We start from the raw sequence: 26,106 nt of genomic DNA on the forward strand, positions 1-26,106 counted from the left end.
CAAACATGGTTTGCCTTTTTTTGGAAGCCTGGTTCGAAAGAATCTCAAAGTTAAAGCGTGCTCAACTTGAAGAAATCTAGGATGGGTGACCAGATGGGAAGTTTTTACTAGAAGGAAAATCACAGTCACCGGAGTCCGTATGACGTAAATATTGGTCTGACAGGTCTTAGGTGAGCTGGACAGTATGATGGATGAGCAGTTGAATATTTGGGTGGTCGGATGACCGATGAATAGTAACGATGAATAGTAGGATGAACGATTTGATGAATGATGAATAGTGACTATGAACGATCCAATGAACTATGAATAGTCCATATGAGCGAACGATGAATGATGAATAGTTCGTATGAACGAACGATGAATGATGAATAGTGACTATGAACGATCCGATGAACGGTGAATAGTGACTATGAACGAACGATGAACAGTTCGTATGAACGAACGATGAATAGTTAGTATGAACGAACGATGAACGTTGAATAGGGATTATGAACGAATGGACAAACGATTGGAATTTCGGGTGTATAACTGTTGAACAAAGATTATTTGGACGAACGAACGATCGTACGAACGAATGAACGAACCATGAACGATTGGACGAACGAACGAACTATAAATAGGTGGATGAACGATCGAACGATCCTTGTGCTTGTGTTGTGCTTGTGTGGGAGTGGGAGTGGGGGGAAGTGAGTTGCCATGAAATATCTTGGGTGGCTTGAGGGAAGGCCCTTGCCCCTCTATTTATAGGCAAGGTGGGGGGATTAGGGGGAGGAGCCGAGGATTAGTGGGAGATACGCATGTATTAGTAATGTATAAGTGAAATTAGCTTGTAGAGCTTACTGTATGACACCGGAGGCGTACGTATACGTATGAGCATGAGGAAAATTATGAAGAAAATATTTGTAGAGACTTTAAAAATGATCATGAAGGTATTTCTTAGGAGGAAAATATTTGGAGAATTATCGGTAGAATATTTGGGCAGTATTTCTGGAAAGAATTTGAGGGGGTCACTAGGAAAATATTTGTAGGATATTTTGAGAAGGATTTTGGAGAGAATATAGACCACTATATTTTATTTGTTTAGATCAACTTGCAAACAAACATTTTGAAACGAAATTTAAAATTCATTTTGAATTTAGAGCGAGTTTGAGAAAATTTCAAGATTTGAATTTTCGCGGTGCTACAGAAGAATTGCATGCCCATCAAAAGAATAAGACATGGGAGCTTGTTCAACTCCTAGAAGGAAAGAAGGTTGTGGGATGTAAGTGGATTTTCACTGTGAAGCAAACCCCTAAAGGAAAGTTAGACATGTACAAAGAGAGACTGGTTGGAAAAGGATACAGTGAGACATATGGAATGGACTATGATGAGACTTTTACACATGTGGCAAATATGGTCACTGTTAGTGTGGCAGAACCTCCCAAGTTATTAGGCCCACATGCACCTGTCCTTGTCCCAAAGACCTCAGACGGCTATGCATGTGCACCAGATAACTTAACAGGATCTGTCCGATTGCCCCAAGGACATCGGATAAACCACTTACAACCAGAACTGCGGGATTAAGTAACACAAATCACACACACCAATATTGTTGCAGCGGAAATCTTACTACCAAATTTTACAGGTTACAAAAATTTTACATTAGTTTATCGGAGTGATTACAAAAGTATAAGTTTGAAATATATATGCTAGGTCAAGGGATCATCCTCAATAAGAAGTATAGAAGGGTTACTTAGACTTATAAGAAGGCCGAGCCCACCGGCACTTAACACCATCAACAACAGCACAAAGTTAGAACCTGAAAAACAACAGGGAATAAAACCCTGAGTATGGAATTACTCAGCAAGACTTACCCGACTAAAGAAAAGACTCTCAAGGGTATGCTGGTTATAAGGGAGTCAAGGTGAGGCTTTTCAAAATCAAAGACTCTGTTTTGCAGAAATGCTTACTAAAGTGGATCCTTAAAAATCCAGTTTTATTTGTCAAGTTAAGTAGAATTACCTGTAACTAGAGTTCTTTCTACCCTAGTTCAATCACTTGTCCTGCACTAGCCAATTTCTTAACAAAACCATCATCTTTAGTGGAATGCTACGTGTAAGTCAGTGACCAAGTCTTCATAACCGCGAAGGTACGGCGATCCGAATCGATTATACTCAGCTGAGGATCTCCAATCACACGACATATGTAGCACTTAACCCTTGCATATGTCAACCCGCCACCGGGGTTCTTAAGACCAGATCAGGTTCACGCAAACCGGGAGCACAGATACACCACCGTCCAGCCTCTTGCCACGGAGGGTACACGCTACTCCCGCCACCGCTCTATGCCCATTTCGTGTTATCTTATTCTGGCCTTAGTCCACCCGAGGCAAGGCTTACCCATGACGAGGCATGTGACCAGTTAAAGGGTCCTTGGTCAGCAGGCCTACATCGAGACGGTCCTTAATCGACTCAGACGGAGACACTACACCGAGACTCTCTTCTCGTGCAAGTCACCCACTCGGTCTCAGCTTAATCATTTTAACCCAAAAACTTGGTACCTGGCAGAGGTACATCTTTTCCGATGTTGAATCCATCACGGCCGTGATGGATTCACCATCAAGTTTTATTTTTGAAAACAACCCTCCCACTTTACCAAACATCTTTTGTAAAACAAATCCTTTTGTTTTTCTAAAGCAGTACTAAGCATAGGAAAAACCTTTTTGTAAAATCAGGGTTTCAAGGAAGGTAATCAAGTTCAAGGAAGGTAATGCAAGAATTGTTTTATCAATCAACTCCTATCACCTAATGCAGCAAGCAAGTGAGAAAGATTTAAAAACATCAAGGGAGGTGGCAAATGCACCGGGGCTTGCCATCGTTCACAGGTGAGTCTAGTTCGGATCCACAAATATCAAAGTAGAAGTAGTTTTCTGCCTGAGAATCCGAGGGTGGTGGTGTCTTTACTTCAGTGACTTCCACTTCTTCTTCGTGTTCTAACATAACCATATATATACATATATAAGAATGAATGTCATGTAATGCGCATGAGAGTGTGAAGATAATAAAGATTTATTTTCTAAGTCTTGAATACAACTTTCCTTCACGGAACTCCGAGAACTTAGGGTTTCCGGAGTCGGTAAAGGAGTTCATAGAGCAGGGGGGTTTTGGGTTCTAGTTATCAAACATGGTCCAAATCAATTCAAATTCTACCCATGGCTTCTAAGTATTGTTTTAAGTTCATATAAAAAGTTTGGGCATTTTTGGACTTATTATCTATTTTCTAAAAATCCAGAACTAAGACTTTAAACTATTTAAAATGCCTTAAAATTCCCTGTTTAAACTACAAATCATGAAACTATTTTTATTAAATTCTAGGGAAAATAACAAGCCTAGGAAAATTGGTTTCACAATTTTAGGATTTTTCTACAATTTATAACAAATTTCCCAAGATCTTCTGAAAAAGAAAAAGAAAAAGAATACAACAGTAATGGGCTGGTTCCAGCCTAGGCGACCCAATCCAAAGGAGAAAGCGCACGCGCGCGCGCCCGCGCTGGCGGCTTTATACAGGGGCCCTCGCGTTTCTGTCTAACTGCGAACGGGTTCAGACACTATTCTCAGGTGTCGCTGACGGTTTACAGAAACGCCCTCAGGTTTCTAATCCTTCACAGAGGAAGGTCCCCGACGGCGTCGCGCGGAGGATGAACTCCGGCGAGCACGCAGACCGGCCGGAGGAGGCCAAGACCGGCGCTCAGCTTCAGACTAAACCAAATCCGCGACCTAAAGAGTATTTCCCCTAACTTAATTGCACTAATGACCAACTAAGGAGCTCTGGCCACGGTGACCGAGAGCATGGCGGCTTGGCAATCGTGTTCCCGATGATTGGTGGTCACACAGTTCGAATTGATGACTTGGTAAGTATCACGGAGCTATGCAAGTGCTCAAACGAGAGAGAGAGGAGGATGAGCTGACCGGAAAGGGGCTGGCCGCGGTGAGGGACTCTTCGCGGTGGCGGAAACTTGATTTGGGGGGAGTTGGAAATTCCAGAGCTCGGGTGAACGATTACGGGTGGGAGTGGGTGCTAAGGCTTCACGATGATATGGCGCAGCTAACCGTGGGCTCAATTTATAGGGAGAGCGAGCGGTGACCGTGAATCAGGGCGCTGACGCGCGGCGGCCGGAGGTGAAGAAGAACGCTGATGCGGTGAATACGTGTTCAGTGTCGTGGCAGTAATTCCGGTGGTCGACGGGAAGCTAGAGGGAGTCACGGCGATGCGGTGGCGAGGTTGGGACACGCGGCGCAAGGTCGGACGACGGCTATCACCGGCGTTCTTATCGGCTTCCACCGCGGTGACACAGTACGGTGGCCGGAGTTCTTTAACGGCTGGAGCTTATCCACGGCGGTGCTCTCCAAGCGTTGTCCACTTACCCCGAGCACAAGTTGGGCCGGCTATCGCACGAATCACGACGGCAATCGGTCGCTGGCGGTAAGTCAGCCGCGTCGTCGGTCTGATCTTCAGCAGGCATTGTACCATGGCGAGCACTTATTCAGAGCAGCTGACAGAGCACTTTGGAGCTCTAATTTCTCCCGATTCCATGTGCTACCAAACCTAAACACCCACAACAAAGTTGTTCCTCTTTAATAACTCTACAACTTTGTTATAGTAACCCTAGGTAGATTCTCACTGGATCTAAGTCGAAATGGCTCTCAAACTTGGGTCCAAGTCACTGTCTATCTGAAATTCAGACTGAATCAGCCTGACAGCTTGACTTCAGGCATGCTTATCTCCAATATTTTCTTAACAACAATGCTTACACTCTTAAGCAAAGTTGTTCTCCTATAATTGGGCTACAATCTTGATGTGGTGACCTAGGGCAAAAACCCTATATTTTGAAAGTTACAAGGCTCCAAAGTTGAGCTCATATCACTGAAATGCAGACTTAACCAAAAAGAGTCAAGTATGGCTCTTTTGCACTTAAGTCCAAATCTCAAGTTTTGGATTGCAAATCCACCTTCTTGTGAACCATATGACTTAGGATACCCTATTAACCTGGTTTTTGCACTTTAGCCCAAAAGTGGACTAATTTTGCACATAGGTCCCTAGGGTTTGGCTTTAGGGTTTTCCAGGGTTCTAATTAGGGTTTTTGGTATCCCAGGGGTATAAAGGTGATTCAAGTTTATTCTTGGGGTCATTTTATGACTATTATCCTAAAGCCTTTAGGTTTTTCTCAATTTGGGTTAGGTCTTACCCCTTTAATCCCTATTTAGGGTAAAGTTCCCTATCCAGGGTTCTATTTGCAAAACACTAAAACAATACAACTTGTTTGAAATTTTTACCTAGTGAATGCACTCTAGGTGTGTCAAACATATGCAATGCCAATGCTTATGATGTCATGCTCAAGTTTTAGTTACAGTAACACCAGGGGTGTTACATCCTTCCCCCCATAAAAGAATCTCGTCCCGAGATTAAAAGTCCTAGGGTAAGTAATGGAAAAGGAAACGCGGCATACTTTTATTTCCTTATTTCTGGTACAAGGCAGGGGTGATGTGGGGGTCACTTCTTTATTACAAGACTAAATATACTTTACAAATTACATGAGGCTAAAAAGCCTGGGAAATTCTTATCTAAAAAGTCTTGAGTTTCCCATGTAGCCTCATCTTCAGAATGTTGGTTCCACTGTATCTTATAAATCTTGAGGGTTTTTCTCCAGGTAACCCTGTCCTTTTGATCCAAGACTCGAATAGGGTGCTCAGAGTATGTCAAGTCCGGTTCAAGGACAACATCTGTTACTTCAACGGTTCGATTGGGAACCCGAAGACACTTCTTCAATTGGGACACGTGGAACTGAGAGCACCTAGAGGGGGGGGAATAGGTGATCCTGTGAAAACTTAAACTTATAGCCACAAAAACTTGTTAAGTGTTAGCACAATAATCGCCAAGTGGCTAGAGAGGAGTCTTAACAAAACACAATACCACAAGAGATCAAAACACAGAGATGACACAGTGGTTTATCCCGTGGTTCGACCAAGACCAACGCTTGCCTACTCCATGTTGTGGCGTCCCAACGGACGAGGGTTGCACTCAACCCCTCTCAAGCGGTCCAAAGACCAACTTGAATACCACGGTGTTTTGCTTTGCCTTTCAATATCCCGTTTGCGAGGAATCTCCACAACTTGGAGTCTCTCGCCCTTACACTTGAGATTCACAAAGAAATACGGAGTAAGGGAGGGAAGCAACACACACAAATCCACAGCAAAATGCGCACACACACGGCCAAGAATCGAGCTCAAAAGACTATCTCAAAGTTCTCACTAGAACGGAGCTCGAATCACTGAGAATGACAAACGAATGCGCAAAGACTGAGTGTGGATGATCAAGAATGCTCTAAGGTTGCTTGGGTGTCTCCTCCATGCGCCTAGGGGTCCCTTTTATAGCCCCAAGGCAGCTAGGAGCCGTTGAGAGCAAATCTGGAAGGCTGATCTTGCCTTCTGTCGACTGGTGCACCGGACAGTCCGGTGCACACCGGACACTGTCCGGTGCCCGATCTCCTTCCTAAAATGCGCAGCCGACCGTTGCTCGCCAGAGGGCCGTTGGCGCACCGGACATGTCCGGTGCACACCGGACAGTCCGGTGCCCCCTTCCGACCGTTGGCCCGGCCACGTGTCGCGCGCAGATTCCGCGGCCGACCGTTGGCCCGGCCGACCGTTGGCTCACCGGACAGTCCGGTGCACACCGGACAGTCCGGTGAATTTTAGCCGTACACCGTCGGCGAATTCCCGAGAGCGGCCACTTCACGCCGAGTCAGCCTGGCGCACCGGACACTGTCCGGTGCACCACCGGACAGTCCGGTGTGCCAGACCGAGCTGAGTCTTGGCTGTTCACAGCCAAGCCTTTTTCTCCTCTTTTCTTTTCTTCTTCTTTCTGTTTCTAATACTTAGACAAGTATATTAGTACACAAAACCAATGTACTAAGGCTTAGAAACATACCTTTACTCTTGATTTGCACTTTGTCCATCCATGGGTATAAAATCACATTTAAGCACTTGTGTTGCACTCAATCACCAAAATACTTAGAAATAGCCCAAGGGCACATTTCCCTTTCAATCTCCCCCTTTTTGGTGATTTATGCCAACACAACATAAGGCAACTAGAACAAGTGCAATATCACTTCAAATAAAACTCAAATTTATTTTGATTCAATTTTGGCATATATGGATCATCCTTTGCCACCACTTGGTTTGTTTTTGCAAATCAAACTCAAATCTCTATCTCTAAGTCAAACACACATGTTGAAGCATAAAGAGAGTCATTCCAAAAGAGATTGATCAAGGATTTCAAAAACTCCCCCTATTTCCCATAATCAACACTTCTCCCCACAAGAGGCCAACTTTTGACAAAAGAGACAATGCAAGAGTTTTGACAAAACAAAAAGCTCTATTTTACTATTTTCAAAATTTCTCAAGTGGTAGCTGATCCATTTATCACTTTGGCCTTTATTTTCTCCCCCTTTGGCATCAAGCACCAAAACGGGATCAATCTTGGCCCTTTAACCCCATTGCCTCACCAAAATCTTCAATTAAGAGCAAATAGGCAATAAGAGTTAAAAGATGAACTTGGAAAAATTACTCTTTTCATCGGAGTGCAGTGGAAGTCTTGCATGGTCCAAGTCCACCTTATCCCTTTCAATTCTCCTTCGAGACTAAATCAAGCAAACTCAAGCATATGGTTAGTCTCAAAGGGTCAAGTTGTAACACAACTCCCCCTAAATATGTGCATCACTTACACAAGGACTTGTGAGGTCCAGGGAATGTTTGTACAACTTGAGCACCACAATAAGCAACAAAATGCAGAATGAACATGATCAAGGGCATAAACACATGTATGCTACAATTCAATCCAGGTTCCGCGAATCTAAGACATTTAGCTCAATACGCAACCTGCAAAAGGTCTTCTCATCTAGAGGCTTGGTAAAGATATCGGCTAGCTGGTTCTCGGTGCTAACATGAAACACTTCGATATCTCCCTTTTGCTGGTGGTCTCTCAAAAAGTGATGCCGGATGTCTATGTGCTTTGTGCGGCTGTGTTCAACAGGATTTTCCGCCATGTGGATAGCACTCTCATTGTCACATAGGAGTGGGACTTTGCTCAGATTGTAGCCAAAGTCCCTGAGGGTTTGCCTCATCCAAAGTAGTTGCGCGCAACACTGTCCTGTGGCAACATACTCGGCCTCAGCGGTGGATAGGGCAACGGAGGTTTGTTTCTTAGAGTTCCACGACACCAGGGACCTTCCTAAGAATTGGCACGTCCCTGATGTACTCTTCCTATCGACCTTACATCCAGCATAGTCGGAATCTGAGTATCCAACCAAGTCAAAGGTAGACCCCTTTGGATACCAGAGCCCGAAGCAAGGCGTAGCAACCAAATATCTAAGAATTCGCTTCACCGCCACTAAGTGACACTCCTTAGGATCGGATTGAAATCTAGCACACATGCATACGCTAAGCATAATATCCGGTCTACTAGCACATAAATAAAGTAATGACCCTATCATTGACCGGTATGCTTTTTGATCAACGGACTTACCTCCTTTGTTGAGGTCGGTGTGTCCGTCGGTTCCCATCGGAGTCTTTGCGGGCTTGGCGTCCTTCATCCCAAACCGCTTTAGCAGATCTTGCGTGTACTTCGTTTGGGAGATGAAGGTGCCGTCCTTGAGTTGCTTCACTTGGAACCCAAGGAAGTAGTTCAACTCGCCCATCATCGACATCTCGAATTTCTGCGTCATTACCCTGCTAAACTCTTCACAAGACTTTTGGTTAGTAGAACCAAATATTATGTCATCGACATAAATTTGGCACACAAACAAATCACCATCACATGTCTTTGTAAAAAGAGTTGGATCGGCTTTCCCAACCTTGAAAGCATTAGCAATTAAAAAGTCTCTAAGGCATTCATACCATGCTCTTGGAGCTTGCTTAAGTCCATCGAGCGCCTTAGAGAGCTTACACACGTGGTCGGGGTACCGTTCATCCTCGAAGCCAGGGGGTTGCTCCACGTACACCTCCTCCTTGATTGGCCCATTGAGGAAAGCGCTCTTCACATCAATTTGGTACAACCTGAAAGAATGGTGAGCGGCATATGCTAGCAAGATACGAATTGATTCTAGCCTAGCCACAGGAGCAAAGGTCTCCTCAAAGTCCAAACCTGCGACTTGGGCATAACCTTTTGCCACAAGTCGAGCCTTGTTCCTTGTCACCACTCCGTGCTCGTCTTGTTTGTTGCGGAACACCCACTTGGTTCCCACAACATTTTGCTTGGGACGAGGCACCAGTGTCCAAACGTCATTGCGCTTGAAGTTGTTGAGTTCCTCCTGCATGGCCAATACCCAATCCGGATCTAGCAAGGCCTCCTCTACCCTGAAAGGCTCAATAGAAGAGACAAAGGAGTAATGCTCACAAAAATTAACTAATCGAGATCGAGTAGTTACTCCCTTGCTAATGTCACCCAAAATTTGGTCGACGGGATGATCCCTTTGAATCACCGCTCGAATTTGGGTTGGAGGTGCCGGTTGCGCTTCTTCCTCCATCACGTGATCATCTTGTGCTCCCCCTTGATCACACGCCTCCTTTTGATGAACCTGTTCATCGTCTTGAGTTGGGGGATGCACCGTTGTTGAGGAAGAAGGTTGATCTCGTTCATCTTGCTCCTGTGGCCGCACTTCTCCAATCGCCATGGTTCGTATAGCGGCCGTCGGAACATCTTCTTCATCTACATCATCACAATCAACAACTTGCTCTCTTGGAGAGCCATTAGTCTCATCAAATACAACGTCGCTAGAGACTTCAACCAAACCCGATGATTTGTTGAAGACTCTATACGCCTTTGTATTTGAGTCATAACCTAACAAAAACCCTTCTACAGCTTTGGGAGCAAATTTAGAATTTCTACCCTTCTTCACTAGAATGTAGCACTTGCTCCCAAATACACGAAAGTAAGATACATTGGGTTTGTTACCGGTTAGTAGCTCATACGAAGTCTTCTTGAGGAGGCGATGAAGGTAGACCCTGTTGATGGCGTGGCAAGCCGTGTTCACGGCTTCCGACCAAAAACGCTCGGGGGTCTTGAATTCTCCAAGCATCGTCCTCGCCATATCGATTAGCGTCCTGTTCTTCCTTTCTACCACACCATTTTGCTGTGGTGTGTAGGGAGCGGAGAACTCGTGCTTGATCCCTTCCTCCTCAAGGAACTCCTCCACTTGAAGGTTCTTGAACTCGGACCCGTTGTCGCTCCTTATCTTCTTCACCTTGAGCTCAAACTCATTTTGAGCTCTCCTGAGGAAGCGCTTGAGGGTCCCTTGGGTTTCAGTCTTATCCTGCAAAAAGAACACCCAAGTGAAGCGGGAAAAGTCATCAACAATAACTAAACCATACTTACTTCCTCCTATGCTTAGATAGGCGACGGGTCCGAAGAGGTCCATATGTAGCAGCTCCAGGGGTCTTGATGTGATCATCACATTCTTGCTGTGATGCACTCCTCCTACTTGTTTACCTGCTTGACAAGCTGCACAAGGTCTATCTTTTTCGAATTGTACGTTAGTCAAACCTATCACGTGTTCTCCCTTTAGAAGCTTGTGAAGGTTCTTCATCCCCACATGTGCTAAGCGGCGATGCCACAGCCAGCCCATGCTAGTCTTAGCAATTAAGCATGCATCTAGACCGGCCTCTTCTTTTGCAAAATCAACTAAGTAAAGTTTGCCGTCTAATACACCCTTAAAAGCTAGTGAACCATCACTTCTTCTAAAGACAGACACATCTATATTTGTAAATAGACAGTTATATCCCATATTGCATAATTGACTAACAGATAGCAAATTATATCCAAGAGACTCTACTAAAAACACATTAGAAATAGAGTGCTCATTTGAGATTGCAATTTTACCTAACCCTTTTACCTTGCCTTGATTCCCATCACCGAATATTATTGAATCTTGGGAATCTTTGTTTTTGACGTAGGAGGTGAACATCTTCTTCTCCCCCGTCATATGGTTTGTGCATCCGCTGTCGATAATCCAGCTTGAACCCCCGGATGCATAAACCTGCAAGGCAAATTTAGGCTTGGGTCTTAGGTACCCAACTCATGTTGGGTCCTACAAGGTTAGTGCAAATATTCTTAGGGACCCAAATGCAAGTTTTGTCTCCCTTGCATTTTGCCCCTAACTTCCTAGCAACTATTTTCCTATCCTTTCTACAAATAGCAAAGGAAGCATTTAAAGCATAATAAATTGTAGAAGGTTCATTCACTACTTTCCTAGGAGCATGAATAATATTCTTTCTAGGCACATGATGAATAGCATTTCTCCTAGACATATTTCTACCATGCATATAGGAAGAACTAGAAGCAAACATGGCATGAGAGTCAAAATCATCATAAGCATTATAACTCCTATAAGCATTTCTAGTTTGTCTCCTATCATGATACATAAAAGCATGGTTCCTTTTAGTACTACTAGCCATAGGAGCCTTCCCTTTCTCCTTGGCGGAGATAGGAGCCTTATGGCTTGTCAAGTCCTTGGCTTCCCTCTTGTAGCCAAGTCCATCCTTAATTGAGGGGTGTCTACCAATCGTGTAGGCATCCCTTGCAAATTTCAGCTTATCAAATTCATTCTTGCTAGTCTTAAGTTGGGCATTAAGACTAGCCAATTCCTCATTTAATTTGGAAATTGAAACTAAATGATCACTACAAGCATCAACATCGAAATCTTTACACCTCTTACAGATTGTAACATGTTCTACACAAGAACTAGATTTACTAGCTGCTTCTAGTTTAGCATTTAAATCATCATTAATACTTTTTAAAGTAGCAATGGTTTCATGGCAAGAAGATAATTCACTAGAGAGCACTTCATTCCTTTTGATTTCTAGAGCAAGAGATTTTTGTGCACTAACAAATTTATCATGCTCCTTATATAAAAGATCCTCTTGTTTTTCTAGTAATCTATTCTTGTCATTCAAAGCGTCAATCAACTCATTAATCTTATTAATTTTAGATCTATCTAATCCCTTGAATAAGCATGAGTAATCTATCTCATCATCATCACTAGACTCATCCTCACTTGAAGAAGCATAAGTACTAGTATCATGATTGCTTACTTTCTTCTCCCTTGCCATGAGGCAAGTGTGACGCTCGTTGGGGAAGAGGGATGACTTGTTGAAGGCGGTGGCGGCGAGTCCTTCATTGTCGGAGTCGGAGGAGCAATCCGAATCCCACTCCTTTCTGATATGTGCCTCGCCCTTGGCCTTCTTGTAATTCTTCTTCTTCTCCCTCTTGTTCCCTTGGTCCTGATCACTATCATTGTCGGGACAGTTAGCAATAAAATGACCAAGCTTACCGCATTTGAAGCATGAGCGCTTCCCCTTGGCTTTGGTCTTGCTTGGCTGTCCCTTGCGACCCTTAAGCGCCGTTTTGAATCTTTTGATGATGAGGGCCATCTCTTCATCATTAAGTCCGGCAGCTTCAATTTGTGCCACCTTGCTAGGTAGCGCCTCCTTGCTTCTTGTGGCTTTGAGAGCAAGAGGTTGCGGCTCGTTGATCGGTCCATTCAAGGCGTCGTCCACGTACCTCGCCTCCTTGATCATCATTCGCCCGCTGACGAATTTTCCTAGGACTTCTTCGGGCGACATTTTGGTGTACCTGGGATTCTCACGAATATTATTCACCAAATGAGGATCAAGAACGGTAAAGGACCTTAGCATTAGTCGGACGACGTCGTGGTCCGTCCATCGCGTGCTTCCATAGCTCCTTATTTTGTTGATAAGGGTCTTGAGCCGGTTGTATGTTTGAGTTGGCTCCTCGCCCCTTATCATCGCGAACCGTCCAAGCTCGCCCTCCACCAACTCCATTTTGGTGAGCAAGGTAACGTCATTTCCCTCATGAGAAATCTTGAGGGTGTCCCAGATCTGCTTGGCGTTATCCAAGCCGCTCACTTTGTTATATTCATCCCTGCACAATGACGCTAGAAGAACAGTAGTAGCTTGTGCATTCTTATGGATTTGCTCATTAATGAATATAGGACTATCTGAACTATCAAAGTGCATTCCACTATCTACAATCTCCCATATACTAGGATGGAGAGAGAATAGGTGACTACGCATTTTGTGGCTCCAAAATCCGTAGTCCTCCCCATCAAAGTGTGGGGGCTTGCCGAGTGGAATGGAGAGCAAATGTGAATTTGAACTTTGCGGAATACGAGAGTAGTCAAAGGAAAAGTTCGAATTAACCGGTTTCCTTCTCTCGTAGTCGTTGTGGTCGTCGTCCTTTTGGGAAGAAGTAGACTCATCGCTGTCGTCGTAGTAGACGATCTCCTTGATGCGCCTTGTCTTCTTCTTCTTCCCTTCCTTTCGTCTATGACCCGAGCCGGAGTCGGTAGGCTTGTCATCTTTGGGCTCGTTGACGAAGGACTCCTTCTCCTTATCGTTGATCACTATCCCCTTGCCCTTAGGATCCATCTCTTCGGGCGGTTAGTCCCTCTTCTTGAAGAGAACGGCTTTGATACCAATTGAGAGCACCTAGAGGGGGGGGATAGGTGATCCTGTGAAAACTTAAACTTATAGCCACAAAAACTTGTTAAGTGTTAGCACAATAATCGCCAAGTGGCTAGAGAGGAGTCTTAACAAAACACAATACCACAAGAGATCAAAACACAGAGATGACACAGTGGTTTATCCCGTGGTTCGGCCAAGACCAACGCTTGCCTACTCCACGTTGTGGCGTCCCAACGGACGAGGGTTGCACTCAACCCCTCTCAAGCGGTCCAAAGACCAACTTGAATACCACGGTGTTTTGCTTTGCCTTTCAATATCCCGTTTGCGAGGAATCTCCACAACTTGGAGTCTCTCGCCCTTACACTTGAGATTCACAAAGAAATACGGAGTAAGGGAGGGAAGCAACACACACAAATCCACAGCAAAATGCGCACACACACGGCCAAGAATCGAGCTCAAAAGACTATCTCAAAGTTCTCACTAGAACGGAGCTCGAATCACTGAGAATGACAAACGAATGCGCAAAGACTGAGTGTGGATGATCAAGAATGCTCTAAGGTTGCTTGGGTGTCTCCTCCATGCGCCTAGGGGTCCCTTTTATAGCCCCAAGGCAGCTAGGAGCCGTTGAGAGCAAATCTGGAAGGCTGATCTTGCCTTCTGTCGACTGGTGCACCGGACAGTCCGGTGCACACCGGACACTGTCCGGTGCCCGATCTCCTTCCTAAAATGCGCAGCCGACCGTTGCTCGCCAGAGGGCCGTTGGCGCACCGGACATGTCCGGTGCACACCGGACAGTCCGGTGCCCCCTTCCGACCGTTGGCCCGGCCACGTGTCGCGCGCAGATTCCGCGGCCGACCGTTGGCCCGGCCGACCGTTGGCTCACCGGACAGTCCGGTGCACACCGGACAGTCCGGTGAATTTTAGCCGTACACCGTTGGCGAATTCCCGAGAGCGGCCACTTCACGCCGAGTCAGCCTGGCGCACCGGACACTGTCCGGTGCACCACCGGACAGTCCGGTGTGCCAGACCGAGCTGAGTCTTGGCTGTTCACAACCAAGCCTTTTTCTCCTCTTTTCTTTTCTTCTTCTTTCTGTTTCTAACACTTAGACAAGTATATTAGTACACAAAACCAATGTACTAAGGCTTAGAAACATACCTTTACTCTTGATTTGCACTTTGTCCATCCATGGGTATAAAATCACATTTAAGCACTTGTGTTGCACTCAATCACCAAAATACTTAGAAATAGCCCAAGGGCACATTTCCCTTTCAGGAACACACTATGTACAATAGACAATGTTTCGGGTAACTAGAGTCGGTATGCCACTGGCCCATATCTTTCAAGTATAGGAAATGGACCAATGTACCTGGGTGCAAGCTTTCCTTTTATCCCGAAACGCGATACTCCCTTCATTGGTGAAACCTTCAAGTAGACGTAGTCCCCTTCAAGAAAATACAAGGGCATTCGCCGTCTGTCTGCATAGCTCTTCTGCCGAGCTTGTGCTTTCTTCATATTATGAATAATTTTCTGAACCTTTTCTTCGGCCTCCTTCACCATATCAGGCCTAAAGAAGTACCTTTCCCCAGGTTCAGACCAATTTAGCGGAGTATGACATCGTCGTCCATATAAAGCTTCAAAGGGTGCCATCTTGATACTTTCTTGATAGCTATTATTATATGAAAACTCCGCCAAGGGCAAACATTCATCCCATTTTTGTGAGAAGTCCAGAACACATGCTCGCAACATATCTTCGAGTATTTGATTAACCCTCTCAGTCTGTCCACTGGTTTGTGGATGATATGCCGAACTATGGAGCAACTTAGTACCCAAGGATTTGTGAAGCGCTTCCCAAAACTTGGCTACAAATTGAGGTCCACGATCCGACACTATGGTCTTCGGAACACCATGCAGACTAAGAATACGAGCAATGTACAATTGGGCGTAGACAGTAACCGGGGAATCTGTCTTGACCGGCAGAAAATGAGCAATCTTTGTAAGTCGATCAACAATCACCCAGATAGAGTCATACCCTTTTGCGGTCCTGGGCAACCCCACAATAAAGTCCATACTTATGTCTTCCCATTTCCATGTTGGGATCGACAGAGATTGTAATGGACCGGCAGCTTTCAAATGTATGGCCTTGACACGTCTGCAGGTGTCACATCTAGCCACATAGCGTGCAATTTCGATCTTCATCTTTGTCCACCAGTAATGTTGCTTCAAGTCTTGGTACATCTTAGTGCTTTCGGGATGAATAGAGTAGCGGCTAAGATGTGCTTCATCAAGAATTTGCTGGCGGAGCTCTTCATTCTTTGGCACCACTATGCGGTTATTAAACCATACAATGCCTTGATCATCTTCTTTGAAACATTTGGCTTTTCCAGCCCTTAACTTCTCACGAATGTGTTTCATGCCCTCATTATCCTTTTGGGCATCAGTTATCCTTTGCAAGAGGACTGACTCAAGCTTTAACTGATTCAGAGTTCCTTGTTGGACCATTCCCAGGTTTAGCTTCTCCATCTCTTGGCATAAAGTGTTGTCAGAGGTCTTCACCGTAAGACAATGACAGGAAACCTTACGGCTTAGTGCATCTGCCACAACATTGGCTTTGCCTGGGTGATAATGAATTTCCAGTTCATAGTCCTTAATAAGCTCAAGTCATCGTCTCTGCCTCATATTCAATTCTGACTGGGTGAAGATGTACTTCAAGCTTTTATGATCTGTATAGATATGACAGACATTTCCCAGCAGATAGTGATGCCAAATTTTCAGAGCATGAACCACAGCAGCTAGCTCCAGATCATGAGTTGGGTAATGCTCCTCATGTCGGTGCAACTGCCGTGAAGCATATGCAATTACTCGGCCTTCTTGCATTAGCACGCAGCCGAGTCCACAGCCAGATGCATCACAATAAACATCAAAAGGCTTGGTGATGTCCGGTTGAGCCAATACCGGAGCAGTGGTTAATAATGTCTTCAATTGTTCAAAGGCTTCATCACACTTCGAAGACCAATTGAATTTAACATCATTCTTCAATAAACTTGTGATTGGCTTCACAAGCTTAGAAAAGTCTAGTATAAATCTGCGGTAATATTCAGCTAGTCCAAGGAAACTTCGGACCTGATGAACAGTGGTCGGGGGTTTCCACTCCAAAATGTCCTTGACTTTGCTGGGGTCTACCGCAATCCCTCTGGCAGATAGAACATGCCCCAGAAATTGAATTTCCTCCAGCCAAAACGCGCATTTGCTGAATTTGGCATATAACTTATGTTCCCTCAGGCGCGTTAACACGATCCGTAAATGTTGGGCGTGCTCCTCTTCATTCTTGGAATATATCAAAATATCATCAATGAAGACTACCACAAACTTGTCTAGCTCGGGCATGAACACCGAGTTCATCAAATATGTGAAGTGGGCCGGAGCATTTGTTAACCCGAAAGACATTACCAGATATTCAAACAACCCATACCGCGTAGTGAAGGCGGTCTTTGGTATATCTTCGGGCCGAATACGGATCTAGTGATAGCCCGATCGGAGATCAATCTTTGAAAATACCCTTGCTCCAGTCAGTTGATCAAATAAAATATCAATCCTTGGAAGAGGGTACTTGTTTTTGATGGTGACCTCATTCAGGGGCCGATAATCCACGCACATTCGTAAGGTTTGATCCTTCTTTTGACGAATATGGCTGGACAACCCCATGGCGATGAGCTTGGCCGGATAAATCCTTTCTCCAGGAGATCTTGTAATTGAATCTTCAATTCTACCAACTCATTCGGAGGCATCCGATACGATCTTCTAGATATTGGAGCCGTATCGGGCTTCAACTCTATTACAAACTCTACCTCCCGCTCAGGTGGCAGTCTCGGCAAATCCTCGGGAAAGACATCAGGGAACTCGCATACTACCGGGATATCCTTGATTTCCGGTACCATGACTTCGTAAACTCTGCCAGTAATTTTGTTTGGAATAGGGATGGGCAAAAGAATTTCTTCTTGATTATGACTCAACCTGATGGTTCTTTGATCAGTATTGAGTGTTGCTTTATGCTTGGCCAACCAATTCATACCCAAAATAACATCTATGTCTTGGCCTTTCAGGATGATCATATTGGTAGGAAAGTCCCGTCCGGCCAATGATACGGGCACTTGATAGGCCACTTCTCTAGTAAAGATTTGTCCCCCAGGTGAGTGTATTTTAAATCCCTCTTTTGATTCATGGCATGCAATGTGATGTTGCTCCACAAATTTCTTGCTAATGAACGTATGCGAAGCACCAGAATCAAAAAGAATAATTGCAGGGTGACTGGCCACGAGAAACGTACCCATCATCACCGGTTCACCTTCCGGTGTAGTGGCCACTTGTGTATAGTATACGCGTCCCGTCTTCTTGAAATTTTTGCCCTTAACATTTCCCTTGCTTTGAGATGAATTCCCTAATCCCTGCTGATTATTCGACTGATTCTGCTTGGGATAGGGGCAATCTTTGATGAAATGTCCAGACTTGCCACAGTTGAAACATCCGGTTGAAGAGCTGGGCAAAGCAGGGAATCGAGTGCCTGGGGCACCCGGCTGACTTGGGGCAGTGGGGGCTTTATTGGGACGAATAATTATCGGCTGCTTGAAAGGGAAGGATGGTGCACGTGGAGGAGTCTAGTTAGAAGGCCGGAGAATAAACCGTTGCCTTTTTACCTGGCCCTGATTAGACTTCTCACCACCAAATCCCTTGTTCTTTCCGGAACCTGCATATTTTGCTTCAACAGATAGGGCTGTGCTGACAGCCTTTCCATACGTGAGATCTATTCAGGTGGCCATTTTTCTCTGCAATCGATCATTTAATCCTCTCATAAAGCAATTTTTCTTTTTCAGATCAGTGTTCACCTGATCAATTGCATATTGTGATAGATGATTGAACTTGTTGAGATACTGATTGACAGTATCTCCTCCTTGTTTTAGCTTCATGAACTATTCTTGCTTCATATGCAGAACACCTTCGGGTATATAATGCTCGCGGAAGGCTACTTTGAATTCCTCCCAGGTTACTTGATGATTGGCCGGCTGAACGGCCACAAAATTACCCCACCAAGTGCTGGCAGGGCCGCGTAGTTGTTGCGCTGCGAATAAAGGCTTCTGTGTCTCTGAACAGCGCAGAAGACCAAATTTCTGCTCAATAACCCGTATCCATTCATCGGCTTCCAGTGGATCCTCAGCTTTCACAAATAGTGGTGGACGGGTTTCCGAGAAGTCCAGATAAGAAGTTTCGCGGGGGCCTTGTTGATAGCCCCGCCCACCAGGCTGCTGGTACTGTTGGCCCACCATTTTTCTCAGAAAGCGGGTATTGTCAGCAGTTGCGTTCACTAAGGCGGCAATTGCCTCAGCCAATGTGGGAGGAACCGGAGGTGGATTGGGTGTGGATTCCCCTCCCCGGGAGGTACCAGCTTCGTCCTGAGCTCGAGTCTTGGAAGGCATCTGTGGCAACAACATTTGAAAACAATATGATATGCCAAAGAAAAAGCCATTCCATTTTACATTACCAAAAGTAATGTTACAGACTTAAGACTCTTACAACAGGGTACAATACCTAGTATACAATAGCACTACCTATTATACACTAGTACAACCTACAATACACTACACTACTTCTACTATACCACTAGTCCTGCTTCCCGTTGCTCTTGGCGGCCTCGTCGTCGGGTGTGGGAGTCCATACGTCAACCAGCCTCATGGAAGGAGGGGGCTCAAAAAGGTCTAACTCCCCACCAAGCGCGTGTCCCGCAACATGGGAGGGTCCGGCTTCCGCCTCAACAGGGTGCGCAGGTGCACTAGGGTGTAATTGCGAATACAGTACATGGACTTCCTCATGTAACGTATTGCAATAGACCTGCAGGTCGTCGACAGTTGAGCTAAGTTCCTTAATTCGGGCTTGAGCCCTTGCTTCCTTAGCACATGCCAGCAAACGGGACTGAACTGCCCAGTCGAGCGCCAAGTCCCGATCAGCAATCTGATCCCGCAGGTGGCGGATGTCTCTTCTTAGTTCATTTATTCTATCCTTGTCTGCAACCCAAGCGTTGGTCCTGTGTTGCAACTCCGCTTGAAGTCGACTTACTCGTGCTTCAAGATCTCCTATTGGATCATTACTCCCGCTGCTACTGTCCTCATGTCGAGGGGCCAGTTGATGTCGGGGCACACCGATTGGTCCAGTTGACTTGCGCGGTGGCATCTTTCTAAGGGGGAAAACTTTATTAGTATAATTCTTAGCATGATGCATGTGTAAGTACAGAATCAACCTTAGTTGATTCAACCTTCTATACATTGCACTCTTCCTATCTGGTCTTTAAGATAGACTCATCAGAATACTTAGGTAAGAAGAGAAAAGAGTTTTTAGGTAAGACTTTTAGAAAATCCTTTTGAAGATGCCTCATAATATCTGCAAAGAAGGGCTACGCTCCGATACCAGCTGTGGCAGAACCTCCCAAGTTATTAGGCCCACATGCACCTGTCCTTGTCCCGAAGACCTCAGACGGCTATGCATGTGCACCAGATAACTTAACAGGATCTGTCCGATTGCCCCAAGGACATCGGATAAACCACTTACAACCAGAACCGCGGGATTAAGTAACACAAATCACACACCCAATATTGTTGCAGCGGAAATCTTACTACCAAATTTTACATGTTACAAAAATTTTACATTAGTTTATCGGAGTGATTACAAAAGTATAAGTTTGAAATATATATGCTAGCTCAAGGGATCATCCTCAATAAGAAGTATAGAAGGGTTACTTAGACTTATAAGAAGGCCGAGCCCACCGGCACTTAACACCATCAACAACAGCACAAAGTTAGAACCTGAAAGCCAACAGGGAATAAAACCCTGAGTATGGAATTACTCAGCAAGACTTACCCGACTAAAGAAAAGACTCTCAAGGGTATGCTGGTTATAAGGGAGTCAAGGTGAGGCTTTTCAAAATCAAAGACTCTGTTTTGCAGAAATGCTTACTAAAGTGGATCCTTAAAAATCCAGTTTTATTTGTCAAGTTAAGTAGAATTACTTGTAACTAGAGTTCTTTCTACCCTAGTTCAATCACTTGTCCTGCACTAGCCAATTTCTTAACAAAACCATCATCTTTAGTGGAATGCTACGTGTAAGTCAGTGACCAAGTCTTCATAACCGCGAAGGTACGGCGATCCGAATCGATTATACTCAGCTGAGGATCTCCAATCACACGACATATGTAGCACTTAACCCTTGCATATGTCAACCCGCCACCGGGGTTCTTAAGACCAGATCAGGTTCACGCAAACCGGGAGCACAGATACACCACCGTCCAGCCTCTTGCCACGGAGGGTACACGCTACTCCCGCCACCGCTCCACGCCCATTTCGTGTTATCTTATTCTGGCCTTAGTCCACCAGAGGCAAGGCTTACCCATGACGAGGCATGTGACCAGTTAAAGGGTCCTTGGTTAGCAGGCCTACATCGAGACGGTCCTTAATCGTCTCAGACGGAGACACTACACCGAGACTCTCTTCTCGTGCAAGTCACCCGCCCGGTCTCAGCTTAATCATTTTAACCCAAAAACTTGGTACCTGGCAGAGGTACATCTTTTCCGATGTTGAATCCATCACGGCCGTGATGGATTCACCATCAAGTTTTATTTTTGAAAACAACCCTCCCACTTTGCCAAACATCTTTTGTAAAACAAATCCTTTTGTTTTTCTAAAGCATTACTAAGCATAGGAAAAACCTTTTTGTAAAATCAGGGTTTCAAGGAAGGTAATCAAGTTCAAGGAAGGTAATGCAAGAATTGCTTTATCAATCAACTCCTATCACCTAATGCAGCAAGCAAGTGAGAAAGATTTAAAAACATCAAGGGAGGTGGCAAATGCACCGGGGCTTGCCTTCGTTCACAGGTGAGTCTGGTTCGGATCCACAAATATCAAAGTAGAAGCAGTTTTCTGCCTGAGAATCCGAGGGTGGTGGTGTCTTTACTTCAGTGACTTCCACTTCTTCTTCGCGTTCTAACATAACCATATATATACATATATAAGAATGAATGCCATGTAATGCGCATGAGAGTGTGAAGATAATAAAGATTTATTTTCTAAGTCTTGAATACAACTTTCCTTCACGGAACTCCGAGAACTTAGGGTTTCCGGAGTCGGTAAAGGAGTTCATAGAGCAGGGGGGTTTTGGGTTCTAGTTATCAAACATGGTTCAAATCAATTCAAATTCTACCCATGGCTTCTAAGTATTGTTTTAAGTTCATATAAAAAGTTTGGGCATTTTTGGACTTATTATCTATTTTCTAAAAATCCAGAACTAAGACTTTAAACTATTTAAAATACCTTAAAATTCCCTGTTTAAACTACAAATCATGAAACTATTTTTATTAAATTCTAGGGAAAATAACAAGCCTAGGAAAATTGGTTTCACAATTTTAGGATTTTTTTACAATTTATAACAAATTTCCCAAGATCTTTTGAAAAAGAAAGAGAATACAACAGTAATGGGCTGGTTCCAGCCCAGGCGGCCCAATTCAAAGGAGAAAGCGCACGCGCGCGCGCCCGCGCTGGCGGCTTTATACAGGGGCCCTCGCGTTTCTGTCTAACTGCGAACGGGTTCAGACACTATTCTCAGGTGTCGCTGACGGTTTACAGAAACGCCCTCAGGTTTCTAATCCTTCACAGAGGAAGGTCCCCGACGGCGTCGCGCGGAGGATGAACTCCGGCGAGCACGCAGACCGGCCGGAGGAGGCCAAGACCGGCGCTCAGCTTCGGACTAAACCAAATCCGCGACCTAAAGAGTATTTCCCCTAACTTAATTGCACTAATGACCAACTAAGGAGCTCTGGCCACGGTGACCGAGAGCATGGCGGCTTGGCAATCGTGTTCCCGGCGATTGGTGGTCACACAGTTCGAATTGATGACTTGGTAAGTATCACGGAGCTATGCAAGTGCTCAAACGAGAGAGAGAGGAGGATGAGCTGACCGGAAAGGGGCTGGCCGCGGTGAGGGACTCTTCGCGGTGGCGGAAACTTGATTTGGGGGGGAGTTGGAAATTCCAGAGCTCGAGTGAACGATTACGGGTGGGAGTGGGTGCTAAGGCTTCACGATGATATGGCGCAGCTAACCGTGGGCTCAATTTATAGGGAGAGCGAGCGGTGACCGTGAATCAGGGCGCTGACGCGCGGCGGCCGGAGGTGAAGAAGAACGCTGATGCGGTGAATACGTGTTCAGTGTCGTGGCAGTAATTCCGGTGGTCGACGGGAAGCTAGAGGGAGTCACGGCGATGCGGTGGCAAGGTTGGGACACACGGCGCAAGGTCGGACGACGGCTATCACCGGCGTTCTTATCGGCTTCCACCGCGGTGACACAGTACGGTGGCCGGAGTTCTTTAACGGCTGGAGCTTATCCACGGCGGTGATCTCCAAGTGTTGTCCACTTACCCCGAGCACAAGTTGGGCCGGCTGTCGCACGAATCACGGCGGCAATCGGTCGCTGGTGGTAAGTCAGCCGCGCTGTCGGTCTGATCTTCAGCAGGCACTGTACCATGGCGAGCACTTATTCAGAGCAGCTGACAGAGCACTTTGGAGCTCTAATTTCTCCCAATTCCATGTGGTACCAAACCTAAACACCCACAACAAAGTTGTTCCTCTTTAATAACTCTACAACTTTGTTATAGTAACCCTAGGTAGATTCTCACTGGATCTAAGTCGAAATGGCTCTCAAACTTGGGTCCAAGTCACTGTCTATCTGAAATTTAGACTGAATCAGCCTGACAGCTTGACTTCAGGCCTGCTTATCTCCAATATTTTCTTAACAACAATGCTTACACTCTTAAGCAAAGTTGTTCTCCTATAATTGGGCTACAATCTTGATGTGGTGACCTAGGGCAAAAACCCTATAATTTGAAAGTTACAAGGCTCCAAAGTTGAGCCCATATCATTGAAATGCAGACTTAACCAAGAAGAGTCAAGTATGGCTCTTTTGCACTTAAGTCCAAATCTCAAGTTTTGGATTGCAAATCCACCTTCTTGTGAACCATATGACTTAGGATACCCTATTAACCTGGTTTTTGCACTTTAGCCCAAAAGTGGACTAATTTTGCACATAGGTCCCTAGGGTTTGGTTTTAGGGTTTTCCAGGGTTCTAATTAGGGTTTTTGGTATCCCAGGGGTATAAAGGTGATTCAAGTTTATTCTTGGGGTCATTTTATGACTATTCTCCAAAAGACTTTAGGTTTTTCTCAATTTGGGTTAGGTCTTACCCCTTTAATCCCTATTTAGGGTTAAGTTCCCTATCCAGGGTTCTATTTGCAAAACACTAAAACAATACAACTTGTTTGAAATTTTTACCTAGTGAATGCACTCTAGGTGTGTCAAACATATGCAATGCCAATGCTTATGATGTCATGCTCAAGTTTTAGTTACAGTAACACCAGGAGTGTTACAGTTAGAGCTTTTATCTCATGTGCAGTCAACTTTGGATGGGCCCTCCCCAACTAGATGTGAGGAATGCATTTATTCACAGTGATCTACAAGAAGAGCTATATATGGAAATTCCACCAGGATTTGTAAAAGGACAACGTATAGGGAAGGTATGCAAACTAAAAAATCTCTATATGGCCTGAAACAATCACCACGTGCATGGTTCGACAGATTTAGATGTGCAATGTGTGATATGGGGTATTCTCAATGTAATGTTGACCATACAATTTTCTTCAAGCACAAGAGTTCATCTATACCTATATTGGCTATTTATGTTGATGATATTGTGATCACTGGAGATGATGGGGAAGAGATCAAGTGTTTGAAGGAGAAGCTAGGGAAAGCATTTGAGATAAAGGACCTTGGATACCTTCGATATTTCCTTGGAATCGAAATTGCTCGGTCATCAAAGGGAATAGTCCTTTCCCAAAGGAAGTATGTCCTTGACCTATTGACAGAAACATGAATGCTTGGATGTCGCCCATGTAGTTCGCCTATTGATAAAAATCATCAAACCCATGTTAAATTAGGAGATCATATTGATAGGGAGGCATATCAAAGATTGGTTGGACGATTGATCTACTTGTGCCACACAAGACCTGATATATCATATGCAGTGAGTGTGGTGGGATGATACTAGGATAGGACATATGTATGTTGTTTATAACATTCTAAGATACCTAAAGGGAACCCCTAGAAAGGATTGTGGTTTAAAAAGAACAAGCATATAGACTTGGAAGGGTATTGTGATGTCGATTGGGCAAGTAGTAGAGATGATCGAAGATCTACATCCAGATATTGTGTGTTTGTTGGAGGTAATCTTGTCTCATGGAGAAGCAAGAAGCAGCTTGTGGTGGCTAAGTCAACCACAGAAGCCGAATATATAGCAATGGCATTAAACCTATGTGAGATGATGTGGCTCAAGCAACTATTGGGGGAGTTGAAAGTTCTGAGGAATGGAACTATGAGACTCCATTGTGACAATATTGTTGCAATAAACAATACAAACAATGCAGTTCAGTTTGAGCGTACTAAACATGTGAAGATCAACAAATTCTTTATCAAGGTGAAGATAGATAGTGGAGTATTAAGGTTAGAGCACGTTAAGTATTGTAACCAATTAGTTGATTGCCTCACAAAAGGTTTAGGCCCTAATGAAAACGAGTCAATATGTAACAAGATAGGCATGATTGCTATCTTTCTCCCATCTTGAGGGGAAGTCTTGTTGTATTTATATCTTTTTAAGGGACCTTATTGCATATAATCAATATAAAGTGACGGTGTGTGCTCGGGAGGGAGATAGAGCAGTAGAGATATTCATCTTCCAAATTAACAATTTTGATTTGACGATCTTCAGGTTGGTGTGTTTGGTCATACAGTGCGTCTAACTGAACAAGAATTGCTCCTCAAGAGAAGGTATTGGAATCTAACTTGCATGTCTTGTGAGAGAGTTGTGTGCCCTAGATATAACTTACATATCTTGTTTAATCAGGGACAAATATTACTTTACGTAGAGATTGCATGAAGAGCGAAGCGTGATGGTGAAGTAGTCCAATGAATATTGGGACTCACAGGCAATGCTACAATCTTCTTACCAATTCAATTATTGTAACACTAATGCCATCAATAGTCACCAAGATAGTCATCAAAGCTGAAGGTTCTCTGGCAAATTACAGTTGTTAATTTCTGGCACACGTCAACCAATGAAGTTAACTACTGATCTATAACAAAATTAACCTATTAGAAGTCGAAGCCATTGCAGAGGCAGGTTCCACCTAGTTCAGGCCCCTTTAGGGGGTGTTTGATTTCTAGGGACTAATTTTTAGTCTCTCTATTTTATTATATTTTAGTCTATAAATTGCTAAATACGGAAACTAAAATAGATTTTTTAATTTCTATATTTGGTAATTTAGAGACTCAAATAAAATAAAATGGAGGGACTAAAAATCAGTCCCTAAAAAGCAAACACCCCCTTATAATGCTGGATTTTTTTCCGTTTCCGTTTTTCCTATTCCTCTAAGATTCATGTATTCAAATGAGGGCCTCGGATTTAGTGGACGCCACCGGATTTAACAAATTCCTTTGTTCCTTCCATTCTACTG

General features: G+C 44.5%; 1 pseudogene; it reads left to right on the plus strand.

Annotated features, from left to right (window-relative positions):
• LOC103628040 (probable E3 ubiquitin-protein ligase BAH1-like 1) overlaps positions 1-26,106 on the plus strand; it is an 85,920-nt pseudogene that overhangs the window by 43,236 nt on the left and 16,578 nt on the right.

Source organism: Zea mays, chromosome 5 (assembly GCF_902167145.1).
Source record: "Zea mays cultivar B73 chromosome 5, Zm-B73-REFERENCE-NAM-5.0, whole genome shotgun sequence".
Lineage (NCBI taxonomy): Eukaryota > Viridiplantae > Streptophyta > Magnoliopsida > Poales > Poaceae > Zea > Zea mays.